The following is a 19,889-nucleotide window of genomic DNA, read 5'->3' on the forward strand; positions in this document are numbered from 1 at the left end:
ATTACATTTTATTCATCACACTTTTCTTTTGCTTCCTTCCTCTGCTATTTTAGCCTTTCTGTTAGCAGAAAAAAGGAACAAGATATATGAATCAACAATTCAACTATTCAGCTATTGCTTAATTAGAACCAACCTAGGAATCTTTATCCCCACCATATCCCTAATGGTTTACGATGGAGTGAGATGGAAGATCTTGAAAATTAATTTACTGAAGCTAAATATCCTTCCTGTAGAGAACAGACTCTTCAACATATTCAACACACTTTACATCATCTATGATCTAACCCCAGTGAATATCGATATATTTCGGTGACTGATTGTTATGCATCCCCAAAAATGCAGATCACTTCTTTCCTGTCTACGACACAGCCCTTTCAGCAGTCTTGAAAAGGTTCCACATCCATTTGGACTCTGATTCAGGTGATCTCCAAGTGGCCTCTATGCCCCAGAGAGCTAACATCAGTCTTTCAGAGTGGTAATGACTAGATCAGTGGTAGTCAACCTGGTCCCTATTGCCCACTAGTGGGTGCTCCAGCTTTCATGGTGGGCGGTAGGGGTTTGCTGTAATTCTGCTTTATAAATTTTATAAAGTAAAGTTACTTCCCTACTTTATAAATCACTATTACTGTGGAACCGCTGGGCGGTTAGAAAATTTTACTACTAACAGAGATACAAAAGTGGGCGGTAGGTACCAAGTTGACTACCCCTGGACTAGATGATTGCAGGAATATAAATCCTTCCAATCCCCATCATTCAGTCGTAACTGAAGAAGCTTCTTCTGGATGAGAAGACAAGTGTTTTCAAAGAAAAAAGCCAAGAAAGAGGTGATAGATATGATTTAACCCCCTGTGTTACTCTCATTACAGAATATGATTTTCTGCTTGAGGTGGGTGGCCTGTCAGACCTAGTAGCCATATTTTATGTTGGGCCTTCAGGCCTGCCACATTTTCTACTCTGGCAAAATGGGAGGGGGGATTATATGGAGTATGGGTGATATATAAATAACATTCCTTTCTCAGAGAGTCAAGGACATCTTGCCCTGCAACTGCGATAGTGTGATTGGGAGGCATCTCCAGTTTTGGACGGTGCCTGATTGGATCATGTGATGGACATGAGGATGCTGGGCAGAGACTTGAACTTTCATTTGAGTGCGGGAAACCTGGAAACTTTTTAGATTTGGGTTTTCCCAGATGTGCCGATATGAACTTTCTAATAAAATGGAACTTTGAGGAAACTCAACCCTTGGAGTCTTCTTTCATTGGGGATGTTACTTGTAACCTTGACAAATTGCCTTTTCTACAGCACCTTTGGGGCAACCATATCCTGGATGTTTGAAAATCTCCATAGGAATTTAACACAGGCCCTCTTAACTAAAAGACACATGGTTTTTCCTTTGTAAGCCCACGTTTTTCCTCTTGGCTTTGTAAAGTGTATGTCTTTAGAAGGCCTCTCTGCCTTCTAAATAGAATGCATGTATTTGTTCCACCAAGAGTAACACCAGCATGGGATTACTGGCTATTTTTTTAATCATTTGTGGCAGTTCTCACTTGCAGAGGAGAAGCCCTGAATAGCGCAAGGCTTTCCTGCGGGTTACAGATTCCACCACTTTAGATTTTGAATTAAAAATTTACAGCTGCTTGTCAGACAAGAATGAAAGGCAAAGATCTTTTTCCTTGACTCCCAGGATAGTAGTGTGCATCTGTGGAAGCAAATGATCTCACTCTTCAGTAGAAAGGAAATTCTTTCCTCTGATGTATTTGAACAATTAAGCTGAATCTTGAATCGCTAATCAGAACACAGGGTTACTTGGTTTTTCTTTCAGTTTGTTTACAAGGTAGCCAACAATAATTAAAACAGAGATTACGGGAGAAATGGGGAAAAACATAACTGAAAATTAATACCACTAGGTTTTGATTCAGAATCCAGAAGCACAGAGAGGTTCCAGATAACTGATGGATATATCCTTTTAAAAAGAGAGCAAGAGAGAGTCTATATTGACCTCTCCTTCCCAGGAGGTTCTCTGGAGAAAGAAAAATGTCAGATGTGTGTCTGAATTTATTCATATTTTTTTAAGGAAAAGGAAGAAGAGGGGTGGAAGGGAAGGGAAAAGAAGGGAATGGAAGCATAAATACCCAATGTTCCATTCAAAATCCTAGTGGAGAAAAGGAAGAAGGAGCATGCCAATAGACACTGTAATATTTGGTGCCAATAAAAATATATAACTACAACTACAACTACAACTACAACTACAACTACAACTACAACTACAACTACAACTACAACAACTACAAACTATAACTATAAACTATAACTATAACTATCTGTGTGTGTATGCATGCATGCATGTGTGTGTGTGCGGATATGCGTGTGTGTGTATTTGAACTCTCCTAAAAATAGTTACAGGTGTAGCTATAAAAGAAGAGACAGACACTGCTGTCTCCGAAACTTAAAATATATATTATCCACTTAGCTTTCATTAACTCCTGCTAGCATTGTCAGAGTGTAAAAAACTACAATTGAAGAGATATTTGCCTTTATACATCATTGATCAATTTGGCCATTGCACGTGTGATAGGCCCATCTGGCCACCTCCCACCCATAATTAGCTCTGTCGTTTTTTATTTCAGAAATGTTAATCGATGGAGGCTTAGCTCCTGTTGCTTCCTCCCCTATCGCGCACAGCTTGGGCTACTCATCACCCGGGAATGATGCTGAGCTGTCCAATGTTGCTGTTAAGCATTCTCTCCACCCCTCTGCAGAGGGTAGGGATGTGTGGGAAGGGGCGGAGATGTCTGTCTCTTCTTTTATTTATATAAATTGAAGGGTGATGTTATTAATTTTCTGTGAACTTTGTTATTTGCTTGCAGACATTTCGTTACTCAACTAGGTAACATCTTTAGTGCTAACCTAGGGCTATCCTAGGTCTAGATGTTACTTAGTTAAACAACAAAACGTCTGCAAGCAAACGATCAAGTTCAGAGGGTACCAAGGACTCAATTTAACAGCATTTGAACAGAAATTAGAAAGTAATTGCTTGCAGGAATCTAAAAGTCTGTGGGTCAATTTCTGCAGCCCAGTTACTGCAAGTATGTAATATTTATAGCAAATATACTTCATTATCCTCATCAGTCTTCCACTGCTTATTTTATGACTTCCTTATCCCTGGTATTCTAGGGGGTTTATAGAAAGGAAGACATATCTGAGAAATAGGAAGGAAGCCTTGTCTCTCTGCCCCCTCCCCCCATCTCTCTCTTTCTCTGTCTCTCCCTCCCTCTTTCTCTCTCTCTCTCTCCAATGTGATTTTTATTAGATAAAATAAACACAAATAATATAAATATAAATAAATATTAAACACCCTAAATCTTTTTCTGCCACCAGTGATTTTTTTTTGTGGGGAGGAAGGGGTTAATTGATAAGCATGTCTCCATTCCTGTCACTTGGAGTTAAGACAACAACTCTTCTAACATTAGGAAACATATATAGACCATACAAAAAACAAGATATATGATTATTATTATTTTAGCTGTATAAAGTAATATTTCCTAAATAGTCTGACACTTTCAATAAATAACAGAAATGAGTAAAATTACAAAAATTATTGCAGGAAAAAAATTACACGAGTACCACAATTCTGGTACTCCACTTTATAACATACCCCTAATTTCTCATCATGTCAATTTGGGCATGCTAACAGTGAAAGAAACAAAATTGCACTAAACATACACTGTGTTTTTGTCTGCTTCCAAATAACCATTGTACTGTCTCAATGAAGTTCTAAACTGTTCCATAGCAAAACTCTTGACACTTATCAGTGTGACAACCGAGCTCATTGCCAATGCAGATTCAGTACTTTGGGATAATTTTTTTTCTTCACTAATAACTATTGTAACGTCTAGCATATGGACAGAATCCAAATCTTACATGTAAGTGAGATAATGACTTATATCCTAAATCCTTACAGAGATGACAGATCAGCAGATAATGAGGCAAGTATTTCAGAATCTTCTCCACATGTGTAAAGCCTTGTTTGCATAATATTAGTTTAAAGTAAGTTTGAGATGTATCTTTCCCAATTACCAAGGTATCCAAGCACTACCTTGAAAACTTCAGGCTTACTAACCAGAATGCTCTTATACAGCCCCAACAGTTCAGGAAAATATAAGACTAGGTCTCTACATTTTATAATGGACACCTACCATGACTATTGAGTCAGCTCAATCACTTTTTTTTCTGAAATCCCTCAAATCTGACTATGTCATCATATCTGAGCTCCCAGGAGACAATGAAATGACGCCTTTGCTACTATGATTCCTTGTGTGCCTTCTTCTTCCTAACTTTTTAATAATGACTTATTTTTAGATGTTCATTGCTTTATATCTTGTTTGTGCACCACCCACTTTTGAGAAGGGCATCCAAATAAATTGAATAGATAAATAAAATAAATATGAATACCTTATTTTATGAAAAAAGCAGGAACCAAAATTCAAGTAACCGTTTATTTCTTTTTTTAAATGCTTTTAAACCTTAAAAAAGTTAAATACTGAAACTGAAGTGGTTAAAACTAGAGTGTCCAAGACCACTTCTGTTTGCTGCTTCTTATTATTATTATTATTTTTAGATGCATCGGGAGAGGCAAAAAAAAAACCCTTTCTCAGTATGTGCTAAAATAATCAGGATAAATCTTTGTTGTCTTTGAAAATAGGCACAGTTTGTTACAAACACATCATAATTACTGATCTGTTATCATCAAGAAACATTTATAAGACATATTTATCACCCTTCCAGTGTCACACTATTCTGTCCACTCTCCTGCCTGAATTGCTAGTTGAATTTTAAAAGATAATTTGAGTGGAGCATATTTTAGCTGTGCATGTGACCCACTGTCAAGATTTTAGCAGGCGGTAAGTCAATCTCCTCTTCCAGTGTTCATGAGATTACTTCAATTCTACACTAAACATATTATCCAATGATGAAATATTTTTTCTATGATGGAGTGGAATCCAATTCATAGATTTTCATTCCTACTTCATCATATATATTTTCCTATTCCTTGGATTCTATTACCAGCATTGTTAGAAAAATCATCTTATTAAATTTAGCTCATAGGTACATGAACCAAGGCTATTGTGTCCAAGGAGGTGTTAAGCTAATTTTCAACCCAAATATTCAAATATAAAATTTGCTAACTAAGTGAGAGCAAGCAAGGCATTATTCTGGAAAGAAAACTTCCAAACACCAACAAAAGGCAAAAAGATTTCATTCTAAATCAAGCTGAGTTTCTTTGAAGCCCTTCAGCAGTTGATTGGATTCAACCTTATCCAAAAACTTATTGTAATGGCAATTAATGACATGTGCACAGATGGACATCTGGGCTGAAGAAATAGTAATGATGTTTTTAATTGCATGTTCAAAAGACTACCCTCCAAATACACATACAACTACCACAAAAAAAGTGACTAACATGACTTGATCATTGGAATCTACTTGATGCTAAGATTAGAAACAATTCCTTAAACAAATAACCCAAGTAGAAAACTAAACTATAGTAAATCAGTGAAGAATTTCATTGTATTTAAGTACAATGGCAATAAAGATTATACTTAAGAATTAAGTAATAAACAACAGAAATATTAAGTAGCTGTGATCAGCAAGAAAAATGACAAAATTATGTCTCTGTGGGGAGGGATGCATTTGTGCCTTCAAATCAATCTTGGCTCTTGGTAACTGCCTGGACCAGTCCATGAAGTTTTCTTGGCAACATGTTTCAGGAGAGGTTTGCAGTTGCCTTCTTTCTAGGATTGAGAGAAAGCAATTGGCCAACACTTACCCAACTGGCTTCCTTCCTTAGGCAAAACGAGGACTCAATATCTCCCAGTTTTTAGCCCAATGCTTTTAATCATTGCACCAAACTGACTTTCAACCAAACAGATAAGCATCTTGTGTTTAGCTAATTAGAAACAAATCATAACCTCCTTGTAGCCTTGTAAAAGCTGCTGCTGGAATTCATAAAAAAGATAAGGAGAAAAGGACTCTTTCTGCTACCACAATTTTTACACTCTAAATTCTAAAAATATCCAAATCCAAAACTGCATGTGCGCACGTGCTTCTGGTACCGAACCGGTAATGAAGAAAAGAGGATACCATTACAGATCTGAATCTTACTTGGACATAGGTGAAAGCGCATAGTTCTCCATGAAAAGAAAACACCATTAACCCAAGCAACAAATCATGTTGTATCCACCTTATTTACTGCTTAAACAAGTAGAAGACCAAGTATAGATAGGTACCATAAGATCTTTACTATTGTTATTTTATCCTCTTGCTTCCTTGGACTTTGTTTACCAGCTTAAATTCATCAGCAGCTATATCTTCCATCATTTTATAAGGCTGATAGATTACCTGTGCCATTTATTTTCAGAACATTTTAGCCAACAAAACATCTTTCTCTTCTGAACTTACTTATGATGACAACAATTAAGGCTTCAGTGTTTTAATGAGTGTCAAGTGACCTGAAAGCATGGATGTAATAAATCATTCATTCTGGCTGGCACTTAACCAAAAACAAGCAGGCAATTGATTGATATGCCACTGCTTAGATTAATGTGGTGATGTTTGTTTGGATAAAGCAGGTATTAGGGCTCACAGCATTACAAATTAGCCAACCTATCTTAGTTAGATAACTTAATCTCATATTGTTTTTGTTTTGCTTTTTTATTGCAGAAAAAATGTGGTATGCAAACCATGATTAAATCACTATGTGGTTATGTAAATCCATGGATTGACATTAGCATTATGTACCATTTTTACCTGATTAAGGAAAAAAACAGAAGGGAGATCAAATAAACCACACTTTGGATTCTGATTAGTATTTCTACAATTCCTTTTGATAGCAAAACAGGAGCAATAGTGTGCACACAACACAGTGCAGCAACAGCTAAAAAAGGCAATGCAATCTTAAACTGCATTAAAAGAGGGATTCAATCAAGATGACGTGAAATACTAATACCACTCTATAAAGCCTTAGTAAGACCACACCTAGAATAATGCACACAGTTTTAGTTACCACACTATAAAAAAGATATTGAGACTCTAGAAAGAGGGCAGAGAAGAATAATCAAGATGATTAGGGGACTGGAGGCTAAAACATATGAAGAACAATTACAAGAACTGGGCATGGCTAATATAGTGATGAGAAGAACCAAGGGAAACATGATAGCCATCTTCCACAGGGGCTGGCACAGAGAGGAAGGGGTCAAGCTATTTTCCAAGGCACCCGAAGGCCACACAAGGAATAATGGATGGAAACTGAACAAAGAGAGATTCAACTAGAAATAAGAAGACATTATATGACAGTGATAATAATCAACCAATGGAACAGACGTTGCCTTTGGAAGTTGTGGGTGCTTCATCACTGGAGGCTTTCAAGAAGAGATTGGACTACCAATTATCAGAAATGGTGTAAGCTCTCCTGCTTGGGTGTGGACTGGACTAGATGACCTACAAGGTCCCTTCTAACTCTGTTATCCTGTTATTATCTTTGAAAGAATATCAGATAACCTGATTTAGCTCAACAAGATGAAGAAGTGAGAATTGCCTTAATGAGATGTTTTGCATCACCTTGAAGTCTTCTCCAGCTCTTCTGACACCCATTATAGAAAGTTTCTGAAGAAATCTTGGAAGAGTCTAAAGTGGCATGCCTTGGTTTTCAGAAGCAAGAGGTCTACTGCCTTTTTTATGCAAGTTCCAAGTTCCAGCCATCAATGATACTAAGAAGCATTTCCACAAATATCTGCAAAGTTGTAGTAAAAAAAATTCTGCAAATCCCCAATCTCCAGTTCATCCAATCCAACATATATTTCTAAAGAGATTTCTATGCCCATGAATCTTAGAAGTAACAAAAAAAACCTTATGAACAGCATACAGGTAGTCCTTACAACATTTAGTTACAACTGCACTAAAAAAGTGACTTGTGATCATTTTTCACACTTATCATTGCAGCTTCCCCATGCTCATGTAATCAAAATTCAGATGCTTAGCAACCAGTTCATATTTATGACTAGTTGCAGTGTCCCAGGGTCATGTGATCATCTTTTCTGACCTTCTGACAAGCAAAGTCAAGCCAGAGTCACTTAACAGCTATGTTACTAACTTATCAACTACAGTGATTGACTTAAGAACTGTGGCAAGAAAGGTTGTAAAATGAGACAACATGAGGTAACATATTTAAATGTGCATGCATAAATATTGGCCAAACAAAGAATTTAATTCAACATTAAATTAGAAATAGTTCATTATTTTTCATCTGAATGCATGGGAATAGTCTTGTCTCTATCTTTCTTCATAATGGTTTTGCTGGCAAAGACTAAAGAACAAGTTAGCCATGAGATAAATGTGATTATTTCACATGCTCAAAGATAGAGCAGTTCAGCAGTTTCAAAAATGCTCTCTTAAGTTATTGGCAGGAGGAGGATTTCAAAACTGGATCAAATTTCATATCATATGAAATATGAAGCCCAGCAATAACTAATGCAATTCCCCCATTTTCAAACTAAGAAGTGGCAAGGGAACAAAAATAGGGTGATAATTGTCAACTTTATAAGCTTTTCACATCACATGAACAGGTGGCAATGTGCCCTGCTTAGAGCTGAACATGATTCCTTTAGATTCAAATTGCAATCTATAAAGAGGGAGAGAAGGCCAAAGATATATCAAGATGCCCTCAGTCAGGCTTCAAGAATCTCAGTTCAAAGTCTTTAGCAGCTGCATTCTTGTCATTGCAAATTTAAATCCAACATCTAAAGGTTCATTAACACTTTCTATTTCCACTTAAATATGGATAAAAGGGGGCTCTTCTTCAAGTCACGCTTAACTCCCAGAGAGCTCTTGGGCATTTCATGCAAGCAGATACAGTTTACTATTGCATTCTTCTGAGATTATTTTAGACTTCTCAGATTAGTCTACAACCCATATTTCTGGTTGTCAACCCAACAACACCTGAACCTGCTTAGTTTCTAAGCTGAGATAATGTTAAGCAGGTGTTGCCACCTGCTGAGGTTAGATATGGATAAAACACACACAAAAGTGCAGGGATGTGGTGGCTCAGTGGCTAAGACACTAATTTGTTGATCAGAAAGGTTGACAATTCAGTGGTTCGAATCCCGAGCACCATGTAATGGAGTGAGCTCCCATTACTTGTCCCAGCTTCTGCCAACCTAGCAGTTCAAAAGCATGTAAAAATGCAAGTAGAAAAATAGGGACCACTTTGGTGGGAAGGTAACAGTGTTCTGTGCGCCTCCAGCATTTATTCATGCCGGCCACATGACCACGGAGACGTCTTCAGACAGCACTGGCTCTTTGGCTTTGAAACAGAAATGAGCCTGCACCCTAGAGTCCAGAACAACTATAGCACATATGTACAAGGGGAACATTTACCTTTACCTTATTCCAAGTATTCTTTGTCTCTGCAACACTCCTGTTCAAATGTTTGCTGACTGGCTGAAAGATCTGAAAATTCATGTTCCGCTTTAGCAAGGCCAAATTTTGACCCACAACTTGGACATTATTGTCCAAGATGAAAAACAAAATGGCATCCCTGTTCAATGTACAACTGAACCAACAGCTGAATTCCTTGAAAGAGAACCTTCTTTGCTATGCTACCAAATCATGAAATGTAATTCCTGCAGAAATGATGCTGTGCTTTGTGTCTGATAGATTGCAACTGTTTCTGTCTTCTGTAATTAATTTCTTCCTAGCTCTTTAGACAAAAATGCAGGTTACTGATCAATTAATCAATTCATTATTTTATTCAAACTTTGAATATATGTTCCATTATCCATGACCTCTGGGGAGGGGAGAGGCAGACCATGTCTGGGCAATGAACATGGTATATTGGGATCTGCCTTCTGTCACTTTGCTGAGTTGTTCAGAGTCAGGTGGCATACAAGTTTAATACATTGTTATGGTGTGTCACACAGTAATCCTGATGTTTAGACTAGATTTAGTATTTTTTTCCATCTATTAAGTTCTTCCCAAGGACTTGGAGTAGGTAGCTGTTGCTGCTTTATGGTGTTAAAGGTATTGCCACGGGATGTAAGCTGTTCCAAGTGAAGCCTGCTTTTGCAATTGTCTGACAATGATTTTTGTCAATGCTAATGTTACTCAATTGGTACTCCAGATGTTTTGGGATTGCAACCAAGGCACATATAACTATTGGTATTATCTTTACTTTTTTTCCCACCACTGATCTACCAAAAATGTTGGCAGAGAAATGGGTGGATGACTTTCCAAAACGTCTGACTTCTTCACCGATTTCTAATATATATATATATATATATATATATATATATATATATATATATATATATATATATATATATATATATATATATATATATATATATATATATATAGTCTTATGGCAGAGGTGGGGAACAATGGCCCATTTATGACTTGTGGACTTAAACTCCTAGAATTCCTGAGTCTGGAAAAACTCCAGCAGAGATAGTTCCAAGAGAGGTTGATGTTTGCAATTTAGGATTGAACTGTGGGGTCCTTGATGCTCTCTGAGCTTGGTTGCTTCCTTGTTATCTGAGCTACATAATATCAGTACTATTTGATATTAGTACTAGATGCTCTAGGTGTGCTAGATCATTATATCTTCCCTTGGTACTATAGATCAGAGATGACTGTGCAATGAAAAGCTATTACATTCACATACTGTATATATTCCTGGTTATCTTGTAGTAAATAGAGACAGGAATATCTCAGTCCATCCATTTTTCGGCAATTCTATTCTTTTCTGAAGAAATTCTATAAGCAATTTCTCCAACATCGAACGGAATAAAAACCAGCAGAAAAACAAATACAGAGAATGTATTTACCCAGTATTATTTGGTCCAGACTTCCTCAAAAGATGCATAAAGGGTCCATGATCATGTCTGAAATATTCACAACCAGGCAAGAAGCTAAAAACAAGATAGATTATTCAATGCTTGTCTAGTACACCACATTTCACTTCAGTGGTTAATCATTCTTAGGACCTACTTTAAGCAGCTGGTTACAGAACTACTCATATAATTTCATAGTTAAGTTTGTTGTTCATACTGAACGAAGGAAGCTGAAATGCCAGGAAGGTGACCCCATCTTGTAGTCATTAGATCAGAGACACATTACTGACATGCTCACTGCTGTGAACTGTATAAGCTGTGATACGTATCCTGGTGATCATCAGGATAATGAGGTCAGTTGCCAGCTTCAATCAAAGTGACAGGAATAGATGCTATCAGAACATGAGCAAAACAGAGGGTAGGCATATATTAAGGTTCTTGAATGAGAATGGATAGCACTTGTGAAAAACGATACCTCTGATCTTCAGACACCTTCAATGTGCTCCAGGCAGATGTATCACAACACAGTCATATGATTTGTCACCTTGTTGCAATCTGTAAACCAACTTCTTACTGATCTTCAGTTTCTTCCATGTCTTTGTTAGAGGAAAAGCAATAGGACATCTCAAAAACATCTGAGAAAGCAAAGGAACACTCAGGAATAATAAAGAGAGAACAGTTATCAAATGGAAAAGCCAACTCTTTTGCTCAATGCAAGAGTATCTCCAATGAATTTCCCTCAGGTAAAGTCAAAGCAATCCAGGAAAATTCCAAGCATTTACTACTGATTTGATATAAACTAAAATGGAACCAAGGAATCTATGAAGACACTGGCAGCATTTAAATGTCTCCCTAACATTAGTATCTCTAAATGTCAGATCTTGAAATCCAAGTCAAGACATCTGACTAGCACTCTACTTTATTCATACATTATATATGGTAATAACAGAATCTTGAAAGTATGGCTATGAATTAGGGAGAAGTTAATCTAAATTTCTTTCTCATACAGTATTTCTCCTATTTTCCAAACTTATACTTGAGCTTATATAACCATAGTTGTCTCTGCTTAGTTTCCTTAACACAATGTATCTCAACCTTGGCACATTTAAGATGTATGCACTTCAACTCTCAGAATTCTCCAGCTGGCATGGGGAGCTCTGGAAGTTGAAGTACATTATCTTAATGTTGCCAAGGGTGAGATATATTGCCTTAAGATATCTCCATGGCTCTGAATACTCCATTCTACGAAGATCTTAATTTCTCATATACAAAGACAGAAGCACTTGATTTTATAGTTTAGTTTTGTGTGTATACCCTTATCCTTTTCACTCAGCAGCCACTCAAAGCTTGCGGTATACAATAATCAACATAAATACAACTTTGAAAATGTAATCATAAAACTTTAGACTCCAAATATTACATACTAATTTCACTCATTTACTTCACTTCTTTAGCTGCATCGGGAAAGAGAAACAATTCCATACAGCCAATTAATATGCTGTAAGAGTTAGCATGAATACCAAAGGACAAAGGATTATATTTTAGCACTTGACTAGATCTGACAGTCACGGAAGATGATGGGTTATTTTGAACCAGTCATTCATCTGCCCAACCACTCTTCAGAGTAATGGTTGTGTTTGAAAAAAATGAGAAAGTGATATACAGTATATCCTCTTAAATTCAAAAAGAAAGATGATATATAAATTAAGTAGACATTCCTAATGGAACTTGAATCTTCCTACATGTATATTATAAATATCTATACCTTCATTTGTAGTATAGCTGCACAATCACTATACTTGAAGTCAAGGCTGGAGAATGAACTGTCCTCTATGTCCTTCTGCTCATCAGCATCGTAATTACAACGAAGTCTTGAATAAAATAGAAGAGAAGAGAAGAGAGGAGAGGGGAGAGGAGAGATAAGAGAGGAGAGAGAAGAGATAGAGGGAAGAGAGAAGAGAAGAGAAGAGAGAGAGGAAGGCGAGAGAGGAGAGGAAGAGAGATAGAGAAGTAGAAGAGAAGAGAAAAGAGAAGGAGGGAAAGAAAAAAGGAGAGGAGAGGAGAGAGGAGAGCGAAGGAGAGGAGCGGAGGAGAGGAGAGGAGAGAGAAGAGAAGAGAAGAGGGAAGAGAGGAGAGGAAGAGAAGAGAAGAGAAGAGAGGAGAAGAGAAGAGAAGAGAGGAGATGGAAGTCTTCTAGTCCAAACCTATACCATTAACACAAATGATTGTCCAATCTCGTCTTAAAAACTTCCAGTGTTGGGGCATTTACAACTTCTGCATGGAAGTTGTTCCACGGGTAATTGCTCTAACTGTCAAGAAATTTCCTGGATCTTTCAGGGACTTTGTAGTGCCCTGAGATCAGTAGGAGGTGCCCTTCTCATTCACCATCTCTAAGGGATGGTTTAGGTCCAAATGGACCGTCCAGCGGCAGAAATATTGACTGTGATCTCAGAGCTCCAAGATCGCACATCATGCCATCACGATGTCTGCTCTCTTCTCCTAAGGAAGAAATTGTAACAACAGGAGGAAAAGAGGTTACACTGCCACTTAGAGGCAGGAGGCTGGATACATTGTTTTTTTCTTCTTTCTCTTTCATCACTTGAGATTCAAGGTTCTTTCAGTTTCTTTACTGACAGTGATAGTAGGAAGAGTTGTTTATACAGGTGCCTTTTGGGAGTTCTATCACTAGCTATTGGAGGGAAGACAACATTTTGACTTGAAAGATAATTGAACCTGTTTGAGGTTTATTAAAATAGCCTTGAACCTTATAGTGGCAGTGTCTGCAAAATTAAAAGAATGGCTCAGCAGGAAAAAGAATTGTAGCATTGCAAATGATTATGTTTGAAATTCAAAATCTATTAGTTGTGACAGAGAGAATTGAAAAGAGATTAGAGAATACAAAACAGAAAATCTGATGGAGAAACTGAGGATGTTTACCAAATGAAGAAAGTGGAGGACAGAGTTCAAAAGATGGAAGAAAAATGATAAAAGAGATAAGAAAACTGTGGATATTGACAAACAAAGTGAGCATGGTTGGTAAAGAGCAGAATATGGAAAGGGGAGACAGATGGATGGGAACTCTACCCCAGACTTCAAAGCACATAAGAAGAAAAGAGAGAAAAATTGATGGAGATAAGGAGAGAAATCTTGACAGAAGGACTAGCAATAACTAAAGATAAGCTGATGGAAAGAACATGTGTTGGGTTTCAAGCTTTTATGAGATATGAAGGAACAACATGTTGCCAAGAGAAGTTATACAAGATTTATTAAGAAAGTAACTAGAACATTAATGCTACAAATGGCAAAAGATATAAGACCGTACTATTACTGGAGAGATACAGGTTGATGCAATGAAAATGTATAATAAAAACTAAGCTAAATTTAGTTTACTAGTAGTATGTCTAAAATGAAGTGTCAATATCTATAGTTAAATAATGATTAATAATGATAACAATAATACAGATATATTAGTTTAATAATATGAAATTTTATATAAACAACACATGGATATTATGAGAGGAGGTTTAAAAGGTTTATCTAGAATATGTTATAAAGATGTATTGTGATTGGATGATTTTAGGATGATTTAATAGAATGTTATCATATAATCCTATTCTAGATTTTGAATATTATATCTAAAATAATGTAAAAACAATTATAGTCAATTAAGGTTGAGATATAATAATTGTGATTATCATGAATATAGGTGAATTTGAAATATGTGATTTGATATGAAAAGCAGGTGATGACTATGGAAGAGATACATGGAAATACTGTAACCAACTGACACTTTCTACAATTTTGTAATGGAAGATGGTTTTTATTTTTTTTTATTTTTATGTTTGTTTGTCCTTGTTCCAAACAAATAAAATTGTTTTAAAAAAAGAAATTTCTCCTTAATTTTAAGTTGCTTCTATCCTTGACTAGTTTTCCACCCCATTGCTTCTTGTCCTGCCCTCAGGGTGCTTTGGAGAATGGCTTGACTCCCTCTTCTTTGTGGCAACCCCTGCGATATCAAAACACTTCTATCATGTCATTCCTAGTCCTTCTTTTCATCAGGACTAGACATACCCAATTCCAGCAACCGTTCTTTATATGATATTTATAGTCTTCCTCTGCTTGGCCCTGACTTGTCCTTATGTAATCAAAATGCTAGAACTATGTATACAAACGTGTGCTTAATTAATCAAGGCAAAATGTCATGGCTACATAGGCCAACAGAATGAATCCCATTTGGATAATTTTGTGCAGCTCAGCTTATTCTGTAAATCCAACTTGATGCATTTAGTTTATAGCTCCATGACTTGTATGAATTTAAAAAAGGATTAATTTGAGAATCGAGTTGTGACATATCCTAAAAATTATATTTTATTCAGGTGACTACATTCTGTCTTTTTATTCTATGTTTGTGTGCACATATTGTGTGTGTCCACACATATACAAACATACACATGCATACAATATACTGTCAGATCAATACCAGATTATTGTTTGATTTAACCATTTAAAATGCATTGACCTGTTTTTCACTGATATCTGTTGCTTCAAGAATATGTAAGACTCTATACATGCCAATACTAATTATTTCTCCTTTGATTTGTCATTAGAATATATCAGAGGTAAGTCCATCCAATGCAAACTATTTCTTTTTTATTGTCCCTCCCTATCACAGTGTGCTTCTTTTGCTTCATTTTATGGCTTATTATGTTAAATAGCATTTGCAAATACAGTGTCTTGTTTTCTTCCCTTCAATCATATCTAATTTCAGAGACTGCCTGGACAAGTTTTCTTGGCAACTTTTTCAGAACTAGTTTGCCATTCTTCCTAGCATTGAAAGGGAATGATTGGTCTAAGGTCACTGTAGTGGAATGTGGTCTGGATTTCCAGGAAGGAGGAAGTGCATTCCAGAGTAGCAAATTAAAGTGAGGTTTAGATGGTTGGGTGAGAGGAAGAGAGTCAGAACAGCCCCTCCCTAGGAGGAGAAGGAGAAGGACAAGGAAAAAAATAAAAATTTTAAGGAAGAAGACAAACAGTACACAAACTAACATAAACAAATAAAACAAAGCAAAAGTACAATAAAAGAACAAAATTGGATGAGAAATTAAAGAAACAAGATATAAAGATATTTAGAAGTGGTTTCTAATATTCTTTACAGCAGTTAGTAGTACAAATATATTTTAACCTATCTGTCCTCCGAATTTTCATCGTATTATTCTTTTTTTCTATAATATATCCTGCCAATCCTCAAAACCATAAATCACATCCAGGAAGGGGTTTTTTTTGACTCCCCAATTCTGCCTATCACCTTGGGAATTCCTGGTTTTCTCCAGTCCAAGCACAGAGGTCAGCCTTATTAATTACCAGATTCAACTGCAACGTCCTTTTACTGAGTTTTCTGCCCTGGAAAACCAGCTGGATTTGAGCTCATTGCTCAATTCACCCTCTGGTTAAAGCTTTACTAAGGAAGGCCTAAGCTATTACAGATCTCAGCCGATGTTTCGTGTGTGACCCTGGAGCCTTGGAACAGCTCATTTTCTTTATTTTGTAATCACTTTTTGCAATGTCATAAGCAGATAACATAGTGGAACATTTATCACTTGCCACAACCATATAGCAAAATGGAGAAACCAAAGTAGCCTAATTATTGTACAAGCTAAGCTGTTTGCAAATGTTTCTTTGTGAGACAAAGCTGACAGGACTGACATACAGGGAAATTAAGCTGGGCTAATTCACAGGAATTATGCGTACCACCGCTCTGTGTCTATTGAATCAATGATTATCACTGCAAACAACATGAAACTTCAGAAGTAATGTGATTAAAGTTTGTGAGAGAATCGCTCTCTGGTCAAGGAAATTGCTATAAAATAAAAATGCAAACAGAATGGATCCAGTTATTCATTGCTTCTCGTTCTGTTTCATTCTTTGGTTTTAACAAATGAATCATGTTTCTCATGAAAGTATCTTTTTCCAGGGAAATTGCTGGATAATTTCTAGAGAAATTATTCAGCAATTATAGCCATCAAGTTCATTAGTAGGACAAAAATATTTAAAGTTGGATATAGAACTGGATCTCAACTGAACAAAATATTCTTTACTGTGAGTCAACTATCCAAACAGAAATATACAGAGCAATTCACTTCAGTTCCATCTATTACCATATGCCTAGAATCTTACATTTATCTGATAGGGTAGTTGTGCTTGTGTTTCTACCTATGATTCATCTTCATTGCATTCTTTTCTTCCAATTATACAGGACCTATAGATCACCATGTACATCCAGTAGCTCATTGCATATGATACTTGAGTTATAATTATAATGGACCCCTGTCCATTATCCCTGTAATCATAACTGACCATAAAAACTGATTGTCACCAAACCTAATTTTACAACGTTTCTTGCAAAGCAGTCATTACATAAAATGAACACTGTGGTCATGAAATGAACACAGTGGTGATAAGCAAATGCTAGAGTTTTCCCCAGATGTGTGAACTGAACTGACACTCGGTTTTCATAGTCTGAAACATCTATTCAGACATGCATAGTGGATCTGTTCATATGTCTCTTTAAGGTATAGTCATCATCCAGCACAGAAGGGCATCAACACCCAAATTCATTATGGAAACTCTCCTAAGTTTTGGAAATGTGCTGTATTTTGAGCTCGTGGATGCAAAATAAATAGGCATGGCTAGTTTAGTGAAGAGAAGGACCAGGGAAGACATGATAGCAGTCTTCCACTATTTGAGGGACTGCGACAGAGAGGAAGGGGTCAAGCTATTTTCCAAGGCAACCAAAACCCAGCTAAGGAATAATGGATTGAAACTGATCAAGGAGCGGATCAACCTAGAAATGAAGAGAAATTTTCTGACAGTGACAACAAACAACTAATGGAACAGCTTTCCTTCAGAAGTTGTGGAACTTCATCAATGGAGGTTTTCAAGAAGAAATTCTGCCATTTGTCAGAAAGCATGTAGGGTCTCCTGCTTGGGCATTGGGTTGGATTAGATGACCTACAAAGTTTCCTCAAACTCTGTTAATCTGTAAAGGATCTGACTGGGGATTTTCCTGATACAAGAACCAATGGCACCCCCACCCTTATTACAAGGAAGTATGGGTATCGATTTTTCATGGGGGCTCCCCTCTTCTGAAACATTAGTGGTTAAGGATGGCTCCCACTGTCATGGCTTTTTAAAGATTAATACAAATTTGACTGTTTCACAACATTTTAGAAATTGATTGTGCCAGAATGGAATTTTTAGGGGGATTGTACTATTATTGTACTATTATTATCATTGCTGTGTGTTACGTTTTGTACACTACCTAGCATCCTTGGAGACTGAGATGATCAACAAGACCAGGGGTGGGCTTCAAAATTTCAGCAATATGACCTAGTCGACCTCCTGCACCATGGCTGGGGGGGGGGGGCATTTCTGCCTCCCAGGCTCCGGAGGCTTTCCTCAAGCCTGTGGAATGGTGAAACTGCCTTTCCTGGGCCCTCTAAGAGGCTAGAAACAGGACCATTCCTGGCTTTCTGGAACTTCCAGGAGGCGTGTTTTATCCCCTCCCTGAGCCTCTGTGTGGGACCTGCACTTACCTCACATCCAAAATGGGTCACATGGAGACTCCTAGGAGGGGAGGGGAGGAGAAGATAGGGTGGGCATGGCCAGCCAGGGGTGTGATTTGGAAGTTCTCTGAATGGGCCATAAAGTTATTTATGGGGTCTCCCGAACCTGGGCGAACCCATAGCAGCCCACTCCTGAATAAGACTAAGAAGACAGCAGGGATAAGAAGGGATCAAAATTGCTTCAGGACTTTCATGAGAATGAACACACTACTGCTTTGTTTTTGAGCTGGTAGCCTGTAAGGGTAAATAGTAATAACGTTGAGAAGGAAAAAGGAGAATCATAACTAGGACAATGGTCAGATAAAACAATTGAGTCCAGGCAGAATGTTAAGTAAACAAAGCATCTCAACCTGTCTGGTTCTCATGAAAATAAAGGGAGGAAGGAAGCACATTCAAGTTTCCAAGCTTCATTTAAAGTTATAATGACACTGGAAAAGTGACTTATCGTCATTTTCACCCTTATGATTGGTGCAGCATAGCCAAGGTCCCATGATCAAATCTGGATGCTTGACAACTGGAATGTATTTACGTCCCAGTGTCACGTGATTACTTTCTGCGATCTTCCGATAAATTAAAGTCAACAGGGAAGTCAGATTCACTCTCAATTGCGTTGCTAACTTAACAACTGCAATAATTCACTTAGCAAATATGGCAAGAAATGTCATAAAATGGGGCAAAACTCACTATTTTCCTTGCTTAGAAACAGAAATTAGGGGTTCAAGTGTTGTCGTTAGTCAATAAATAAATTAAGTATTAGGCATTCATAAACCTGCTCTGTTTGAAGGCTGAACTATTGAAGCATCTACATGAGACCATGCGGCAAAAAAGTTACACTGCTTTAAGGAATACGCAGAGAGATACTATGTCTGTGTGGGTTCCACCACACTTTCTCTGAATCATGTTCAAAGTTTGCATAACCCTGTTGCCCTTGGTGATTATCATCTCTTTTTCTTCTTCCTTTCCTGACTCATCTTTGACTTGTTTCCTGGCTCAGAACTTGACTATTGTTTGACTCAACTGTTCTCCCAGCTTCCAATTGATAGCAACCTATACCTTTAAGCACTTCAATTTAGGAGTATGGAAACTAGAGGTCAAGATCTGACTTCCTTATTTTATTTCATTTTCTTAAGCCCTGTTTGTTTTTCTCCATGCTTACCTGATGTTTTTCGGAGAGCAGAACAATTGTTAAAAAAATGAGGATCTGTGTGCTCTGAGTAAGGACACAATGGCTCAGGTAGCTAAGTTTCTGGGCTTGCCAATCAGAAAGTTTGGAGGTCTAAATCCCTAGTGCCGCATAATGGAGTGAGCTCCCATTACTTGTCCCAGCTTCTGCCCAGCTAGCAGTTCGAAATCATGGGAAAATGCAAGTAGAAAAATAAAC

The sequence above is a fragment of the Thamnophis elegans genome, chromosome Z (assembly GCF_009769535.1).
Source record: "Thamnophis elegans isolate rThaEle1 chromosome Z, rThaEle1.pri, whole genome shotgun sequence".
Taxonomy (NCBI): domain Eukaryota; kingdom Metazoa; phylum Chordata; class Lepidosauria; order Squamata; family Colubridae; genus Thamnophis; species Thamnophis elegans.